Here is a 10,088-nt window from a genome sequence, read left to right as displayed (position 1 = left end):
ATGGGCAAAAATGGCAAATTTGTCCATCAGTCTACATTCAATAACCTATAATGGCAAAGTGAAAACATGTTTTCAGAAAGGTTTGAAAATTTATCAAAAATCAAAACCTGAAACCTCTCGATCCTGAAAGTGTTCAGCCCCCTTGTGGTTTGCTTTAATTCTCTCTAAGATGTGTTGAGAACTTGACTGGAGTCCACCTGTGCCAAACTGAACTGACTAGACGTCATTTAGAAAGGCGCACGTGTACCTGTGTATAGAAGGTCCTACAAAGCACATGCACATCTGAACATGAACCAAGACCATGAATTCCAAAGGGTTCTCCGTAGCCCTCTATGATCAAAATGTGGTGAGCACAGAGATCAAACCATATGAAAAACTGAGTGTTCCCAGGAGCACACTGGCCTGAAAATGGGAGACGTTTGGACCCACCAGGACTCTTCCTAGAGTTGGTTATCTGGCCAAACTGAGAAACTGGCCAAGAAGGGTCCATTTTGAATTGATCCAAGGTACCGTGTAAGCCGAAGTACATTTACTATGGCGCCTGATGGCTGAACTGAATTCAGAAAGAAGACACAAATAATTGGACATGCTGTGTTTCTAGACTGCAGCTTGCAAAAAAAGGCAGTGTGATGGCATCACATCTGGCATGAAGGGTGGGCCCTTGAATCAAATATAACTTCAGTCACATGGCCCCGATTGCATTCTCCTGGAGAAGGAAGGCATTGGTTGGTTGCTGCCTCAGGTTCCTGCTATTTATTTCTGAATGCCACTGTGTGAAAGAGGAAAAATGTCACCTCTTACAGTTTCACCTCTTCCTTCGCCACTTTGATCTCAGAATAGCGTTGTGAGCGAGAAATACCCTCAGCCAACTAGAATGACACTGGAAAGTGACTCAGAACTGAAATTGTGCAGCATAAGCTTTGCTGGTGTGGGGTTTTATACTATGCAGAGAACTGTTCAGAGATAGACCTCAATCCATTAGACATGTTAAAAAAAAAAATAATAATAATAAAACTTGTAGACAGTAGTAGTACAAGTACCTGGTTAAAAATCCTAAACAAAAACTCAAAAAAAAAAAAAAAAAAAAAAAAAATCGCATCGGGTGGTAAAATTCAACAGAAAGCAAATGCTGCGGAAAAGCTTCTCCATTTCTTCATCAGTGACTGAAACCAAAGCTTTTCTAACAGTAAATGGAGAGGTTCACTACATCATCTCTGCCCACATTAATTAGTCTCCGCTAACCACTTCCAGCCTGTCATTTTCAACCTGATGGCTGCAAGTTGTGTGTGTGTGTGTGTATATATATATATATATATATATATCCATCCATCCATTTTCCAACCCGCTGAATCCGAACACAGGGTCACGGGGGTCTGCTGGAGCCAATCCCAGCCAACACAGGGCACAAGGCAGGAACCAATCCCGGGCAGGGTGCCAACCCACCGCAGGACACACACAAACACACCCACACACCAAGCACACACTAGGGCCAATTTAGAATCGCCAATCCACCTAACCTGCATGTCTTTGGACTGTGGGAGGAAACCGGAGCGCCCGGAGGAAACCCACGCAGACACGGGGAGAACATGCAAACTCCACGCAGGGAGGACCCGGGAAGCGAACCCAGGTCACCAGGTCTCCCAACTGCGAGGCAGCAGCGCTACCCACTGCGCCACCGTGCCGCCCTATATATATATATATATATATATATATATATAATGTTAGTGAGCACAATGGAGGATGGACTGGAATCCTGTCATGGATGTATAGTGAAGCTTTGCCTGTCCAGGGGGCCCAGCCAGGATGCCTTAAGATAAATCATCCCTTTGGAGATAAAAGAATAAATGGATGGAATGGGTGAAGCTAGGCACCGGGAGTAGTTCATCTCCCCCATAAGGATGTTGGCAGTGTTCCTCCTCTCTGATCCCTGTTAGGACACCCGCTGGTTTGCATGGGACTTGGAGTGTGGAAGTGTATCCCTGGTTTTCATATGACCCAGAAGTGTTCTCGGGTCTGGCTTAAAAGGCGCCTGTCACTTCACCTCTGGGAGTGAAGAGTTGGAAGGCATTGAGAAACACTAGGAGGAGAGGACATACAGAAGAAGAATTTAATTAAAATTTGCTACTGTGTTAATATTGGTTGTGTACACTTGGAGGGTGGTGGTGACAAAAGTCTTTTATTTGATCTCAGAAATGTGAAATTGTGTTTGAGGGCTTTGGGGCTCAGTGGTTCCCCCTTGTGGTCACTAAATATATTGCAATGGCTCTGGACAAATTTTCATCAGTCAAGGACGAGTTACCTAAAGTATGAGCTGGCATGACTTTACCAGTGGCAGAGGTGTGCGAGGTGCGTATAAAAACAGCTCTGCAAAGTCGTAAGAGTTTCTGACTTTTTGTGGCTTAAAGCTAGCGGTCCTTTTAAGGATATAAATATACTAAAAGAGCTTAAAATGATTATAAATCCATTGGGCAGCATTGTGTGTATTACAGTATATAGGAACGAAAACCGACATGGAAAGAAAGAAGACACACACATTGGGAGTTCAGCTCAATAACAGGTGCGTTTATTTTACTACAAAAGATTGACAGTAGTCTTCTAGCAGAATCAAACTGTGCTGTTATAGCCATGTATGTTGACCCCTAAAAAGAACAAGTCACTTCACAGGCTATTCCACTATCGCAGAGTTCTCGATCGTCATTCAGCATTTCGTGCTGTCTCTCTATCCCTGTATACCCACTACCATCTGCAAGGCTGTGCAAGGAAGTTGAACCTCGGGTCACGAACGTCTTGGACCACGTACAAATCGGGTTATGACCAAAAAGTTCGCCAAACTTTTGCATCTGTTCACGACCACACACTCAGTTCACGAAAAAGCCAGTTTCCCTTCCGGTTTGTACGCGCCAATGATTTCCGTACGTGTTGTACATTGTTCTCGGTCAGACGGGCGTGCTTTCGCTGTGAACTCTTTGTGCTCTATTTCATGTGCTTTTGCATTAATTTTGAAGTTAACCATGGCCTCCAAGCAAGTGAAGAGTGGCAGTGTTGGTGAGAAGAAAGGTTCGAAGAAAATTGAAATCGAATTAAAGAAAGAAATGATTGAAAAGTATGAGCGTGGCGTTTGTGTTACTGATCTTGCCGCCAAGTACAAGTATTCTAAAGCAGAAAGAGGCCATTAAAGCAGCTGATGTTGCAAAAAGGAGTTACAGGGTTAACCAAGCAGAGGCCTCAAGTGCTGGAAGAGGTGGAAAAACTGTTACTAGTGTGGTTGAACGAGAAGCAACTTTCAGGGGGTAGCGTAAGCAAGGCGATGTTACGCGAGAAAGCCAGGAAGATTCATGGCGATCTGCTGCAAAACTATTCTACGAGTGGCTAGTTCTTCCTCCTCCCTTCCTTCATGCCAGAATTCGACTCATGCAAGGTTAGTTTTCTTGGTTGTTTATGGTTAGTTTTTGTATAAATTAAGGATTTTTTAAATGTTCATTTTTTCCCCTGTGCTTAAAACTCATTAAAAAAAAAAAAAAAAAAAAAAAAAAGTGTTTATAGCGAGCGGTTCGCAAGGCTGTAGTGTGAACTCTTGCAATGTTAGTTTTCTCTGTTCAAGGTTTTCCCAGTGTTATTCAATGTTTTTACATTTAGTTTACTATTACACTGTGCATTCTATGGTATAATTAACTATTTTTGTGCTTAAAAATCTTTAAAAAATGTATATATATTTACATACAGTTCGTATGGTCTGGAACGGATTAATTGTATTTACATACAATCCTATGGGGGAAATTACTTCGGGTCACGACCAAATCGGGTTGCGACCAGAGTTTTGGAACGAATTACGGTCGTGACCCGAGGTTCCACTGTATTTATAATGGCCCTGGAAGTTTCCACTTGCCTTGTCGAACCTTCCCTTACTCGACATTCGGCTCCTGGCTGCAGAGGTACATACCACCATAGAGCTTTCTCGGACTTGTAAGATATAACGGGAAAGTTCCAGGGGTAATGCAGAGCTCAGCACGCCTATGAATACCCTGACGTCAATCACCTGTTCAGCCCCCGCCCACCTCTGGTATGACAATGCTTGTTGTTACTATTTATATGTGTTTCACTAGTGAGAGTGTGCGTTTTTATAAACACACAGATCTATGGTCCTAAGATAAAGGTTATTAATAGAGAGCGAGCTGAACTTTCCCCATGTTCGCAAAACACATTCTTTTGTTCTCGCCATTTCAAAACACAGCTTCACAGCAATCAAATAGGTGGTCTAACTTTCTTAAGTAGTGATCTTCATTGATCAAAGGCTGTAATAGCAAAGCCTGCATATGGTTGGAAGTTCTGAGTATATGACTGTCAAACTTTTCCGTTTTGGCAGCACACGCTTTCGTTTTCAATATTTAAAAAATACCACAGGGCTGACGTCATCCTTAAGGCAAATTAGGCATTTGTCAAGGGTGCAAAAATATTGGGGGTGTGTGTTTTGGGGGAGCTTGGGGGTTTGAGGTTTGATTTGAACCCAGATTTAGCTACCGAATAGTCGGACGGCGCACTAATAAGCTTGGCCTTGGGCGCAAAATAACCGAGCACTGGCACATCGCTGACATAACTAAGTAGTGGTCTTAAAAAGAAACATCACTGCATGGATGTAAAAGCCACGCTTTCATATAGTCTGAAGTTTCGACTCATTGACAATGTTTGTGACTGTCACCATGCATTTCTGTATGTAAAAAACAAGTTAAAGTTGAGTAAGTAGTTTTAAGACCGTAAAGTAAGGAGCCTTTTGGCGTTGTGAAGCGGGCTGTGTGACACAACAAAATTGTAGATTTTAAAACACCTGTAAACTCCCTGCCATTTATCTGCACAGGTCAGAACTCGCACTTCCTTCTGGATTCCGAACACATATGTGACGATTGCATGCATTTCTCCATCTTTGTCATTCCTACATTCAGTATCCCGCACTTGACGTTCAGCAGATGGCATCTCCTCCTTCTTCTTTCTATTATGGTGTTCTTTGTCACGTCACCGAACTCCGCGATCTGTTTGACACTCAGCAGATGTTGTCTTTTTTTGTACCATTTCACCTTGATGTGCCAATCAGCGTGCCATAATAAACCAACAAGGAGAGGTCAGTTTACGAGTTCACATACTAGAAGTGCAAAAAAAAAAAAAAACAGCTTGTATCATGTCAAAAGATTTCGATCAAGACCAAGATCAAGGTTCTATCCCCAGTAGTTTGTGAGCAATCACATCATAGACCTTAGCCATTTTTATTTTTAATATATTATATATTATATATATATATATATATATATATATATATATATATATATATATATATATATATATATATATACACACATACATACATATATATATATACACACACACACACACACACACACCAATCAGCCACAACATTAAAATCACTGACAGGTGAAATGAAGCACATGGATTATCTTGTTAAAGTGGTGCCCATCAAGGGGTGGCATATATCAGGCAGCAAGTTATCCATCATTTTTTGAAGGTGATGTGTTGAATGCAGGAAAAATGTCGAAGTTGCTCAGATCATCGCGCTTGCCCAAGATCCGCATTGTGATGACTTAACAATTGGGTCAGAGCATCTCCAAAATGGCAGGTCTTCTGGGGTGTTCTAAGTATGCAATTGGTAGTACCTGACAAAAGTGGTCCAAGGAGTGACAACCAGTGAAGCAGCAACTGGGTAATAGGCGCCCAAGACTCACCAATGTGCCCCACAAAACCCCACATAAGACCTATTGTAGCACAAATTGCTGGAAAACTTCATGCTGGACATGAGAGAAAGGTGTCAGAACACACAGTTCATCACAACTTACTGTGTATCGGCGTAGCTGCAGTCCAGTCAGAATGCCCATGCTAACCCCTGTCCACCATTAAAAAGGCCTACACTGGGCACTTGAGCATCAGACCACAGAAACTCGCTGGGCTCCATCATTCAATCCATGGGTTCCCTTATCAGCGCTATGCTGACGACACACGGCTGTACCTCTCATTCCGACAGGGACCTACACAGTCTTAGGCAGGTGGTTGTAATGTTCTCTCCGATTAGTGTGTGTGTATATTTTGTACATTATATATATTTATTATATATATTTATATATAATATATTACGGTATATGTACTGTATACAAAATGATTTAAGGGCATAATGAATCAAAAGATGGCTAAAATAGAAAGGATATAAAATACTGAAATCAAATCTAAGATTACGTGATGTGTAAAGAGATGAAGCTGAAACGTCCAGATCTGCATCTAATTACAGCATATGGTTTTAAAAGTGAGAGAACCCTGGGCAGCACTGGAATTAACATTTAAGTTTAAATTACAGTAAGAGCCAAGCAGCCATTTTCAATGAGGGTAATTAAGTAGTTCAACAACTGAATATCAGTGCATGTACAACTCAGGGTGGGAGGTAAGACCAAAAATAATTATCACAATAAATTGTTTAGGATAATAACAGTAATTATTGCAATACACAGTAAATAATGCTTTACGTACACTTGAAATTTTAAAAAGTGAAAATACACATATAACAGAGCAAAACTGAAACAAGTGCTGCATTATTTACAAGCTTTACATCTCTGTCCTTAGCAGATTTTAGCTAACATTCCTTATAACTTTCAAGCTCTGCTGTCAAACTATAAAGTACTGTAATGAAAAAACACTCCGTCTCATTTGTGCAGCTGGAGCTCAGCACTTTATATAGCATACTGAAGTGGTTAACAGTTTTAGTTGTCGTTCAAATCAAAACATTAGAATAAGCAAAGCCAGTCCTGCCAATTATGGGGTTTTAAGTTTCCTTTCTTACAATTGTATGAGTCTAGAGTTTATTTTAAACTATGGAACAAAAAACATCCAGTGGGCAGCAGATCTGTTAATTAGAGAGGGATCAATGGCCCAGGTTTGGGTGGAAGTGTAATGGTGTGAGGAAGGTTTTCTTGGTGCACGTTAGATATTTTAATACCGATGAGGCATTGTTTGAATACCCGAATGTAAATAAGCATTGCTGCTGCTTTATTCATCTCATTATAATCATAGAGATGGTACTTCATTTGTCACCAAGGGGAAATTAAAACTTCAATGAACCGCAAGATGAATATAAATAAACTTCAGCTCCCCACCCCAAACACACATAAGAACTTCTGGCTTGGATAGCAGAGCTTCTGCTGTGTGATAACAGCTTTGCAGGTGGCAGTTAAAAGCAGTCAGACCTGCCCAATTGTACCACATGTTTATATTTAAAGGCATCAATATCTCAACTGAGCAGGTCCAGCTTATTGTGTCCACAAATGGAACCAGTTTATTCCTTCCAAAGTTCTCCTGGTTGAAGTCACCAGCATTCTAGGGGAGGATTGTGCAGTGTATCACTAACTGGCAAATTACCAAAAAACTCAGATTTTAAAAATGGTATGGAACCAACATGTCAGGATTTTTTGATATTGGATGTAAATGTCAGCTTTCTCTCCTTCACCTTCCCTCAACACTCACTATTGCAGTTGTGGAAAATGTCTGTCAGTTTTGCATGTTCTCCTTGTATCTGTGTAGGTTTCCTCATAGAGTCCAAAGACATGTGGGGGAAGTAAATTGGTGTTGCTAAATTGGCCCCGATGTACGTGTTTGTTCACCAGGCGACTGGCCCACATGTTGTCCCTGCCTGGGATAAGCTCCCATGACCCTGCCCTGGAAAAGCTGATTAAGAAGATGGATGGATGGATGGATGGATGGATGGATGACAAGCTTCAGAATTTAACCTTTAATTGTGTGCTGTTGTGGTCTCTTTAGCCAACTAAACGAGGCTGGCCATGACAAGATTTGCTTGACAAGAATTATGAAACTACAAATTCTGCCAGCTATTATTAAATGTACTTGCACCCACAAGGCACACAAATTTAAAACCTCTGTATAGCTAAAGCTTTAGTAGGACAGTATATATTACCTCAAATTCATTTACTTATTTATTAAATTCATTCTTACCATATCAGATTATTTTTGTCTCTATTTCTTTTGATTATACAGTACGTGTCCATGCAGAGCACAGCTTTCTAAGAAGAAAGAGTGATGGAGCTTTGAAAGCCATGGTGGGTCAGTCATACACCCAAAGAAGTTACTGTGGCACCAAAACAAGAAGCTGCTCACTAAAGTTTGCTGCACGAGTAATAAAAATAATAATAATAAATAAATGGGCAAGTGTCAGTGTGTCTTTTCGGTTGCTATTCTCTGTCATTCCAACAGATGGCACATCACAAAGTTTTCCAAATCTAAAAAATGGAAAAATTCTTAATTGGCCAAGGCAGTCACCCGATTTAAATCCAATTGAGCAGGCCTGCCATAAACTGAAGAGAAAACTTAAGGGGACAAGCAGGAGCTGAAGATGGCTGCATGAGAGGCTTGGCGGAGCATCACCAGAGAAGATCCTCAGCATCTGGTGAGGTCTATGAAACGCAGAATTAAAGGAGTCATTGCGTGCAAGAGATATGTGACAAAGTCCTAAATATGACAGCTTTAATAAACCTGCCATCACTGTGTCCCAAACATTATAGTGTTCTGAAAGGGGGGCATGTAGATAAAGTGTTGTGTGAACAAAATCTCTGCAAAATATCCTGAAATGAGTCTGCAACTTGCACTTTAATCATGTCATTGGATTAGTAATTTTAAACTGTGGAGAAGAGGGGGGGAAAAAAAAAAAAAAAAAAAAAAATCAAGGAAAAATGTATCTTTGTCCCAAACATTAAGGAGGGAACTGTAGTTTGGTATCATCTGCAGACTTTACCATCTCATTGATTATCTTCTTGCCCTGATCGTTTATGCATATTAAAAAGAGCAGCAGCCCCAGTGTGTATAGAACTCACACAGGAATCATACTGGAGCGGAAGTATCAAGATGGCAAAAATACACACTGGGCCTCAGAGCTGCCCCATGCCACGAAGATCCAAGATATATTAGCTTATATGGCAAATATATGACCCTGAAACACCCGTCTTTCTTGCCGTGTCAGCCTAAAATTGTGCCAAATTCTACAAGCCTGCAGGCTAAATCAATTGCACAAATATTTAATAAACAACAAAGCTTCAAAGTCTCGGCTTCAGAATGCAGCTCAGCGGCTGTCATTTGCATGCTTCTCTGTCAACATGGGTGTTTTCTGCTTTTTATCCCACACCCAGTTTAAAATTAAAACACACATTTCTAAGTGGGCTCACTATGAGTAAGGTTAGCAGTGTAAAGGACTGGTGGTCCAAGATTGGTTCTTGCCCTACAACCGCTGATAATGGGACATGTTCCAGATCTCAGCAACCCTTGTATTGGATTTAGCGTGTCTAAAAAATGGCTTAATGTTGTATTGAAATGTTGACTGGCATTCTGGCACATTTCCTTTCACATTTTTACTATGTCCTCCCAATAAACAGACTCTGGAGTTAAATAGAAGCAGCAAAAGGCAGGGATGCCAATATCTTACAGTATGAAACGTTTTCTGTCTCTGAATAGTTTAGTCATTTTCGGCATTGGATAATCAGCATATAACAGGGTCTCCAACTCTAATCCTGGAGAGCTACTGTGGCTGCAGGTTTTCATTCTATAACCCTTTTCTTAATTAGTGACCAGATTTTGCTGCTAATTAATTCTTTGCCTGAATTTCAATTAATGCACAACTTAAGACTCAGGACCCTTAATTATTTCTTTTTTCTTTAATTAGGAACCAAACAATATTAAGACCCAAAATGTACCAACACATAAACAACAACCTGCGTCCATCACACAATAACTGAAAATAAAGAAAGGTGAAGGCCTTAGTAATGTTGATCTGCTCAGGTCCACAACACATTTTGACAGCATTCTTAAAACAGAAAATAAACAGTTTGGGAAATGTCTGCCATGTCAGAATGAGCGCCATGAAATTAAATAACGGGTTTAATTAGCAACAAAAACTGGCATCAAATTAAGAAACTGAATGAAGCGAAGTTGGTTGGAGTTTGAGGCCCCAACTTCAGAACAAATTTATGTTTAGGTGCCATTTAAGGAAAAAAGAATCAATTCAGTGGTCAGAATCTCAAGAAAAGTCAATTAAT

This window comes from Erpetoichthys calabaricus, chromosome 17, assembly GCF_900747795.2.
Source record: "Erpetoichthys calabaricus chromosome 17, fErpCal1.3, whole genome shotgun sequence".
NCBI lineage: Eukaryota > Metazoa > Chordata > Cladistia > Polypteriformes > Polypteridae > Erpetoichthys > Erpetoichthys calabaricus.
The sequence above is the reverse complement of the archived record's forward strand: the minus strand, read 5'-3'. Positions refer to the sequence as shown.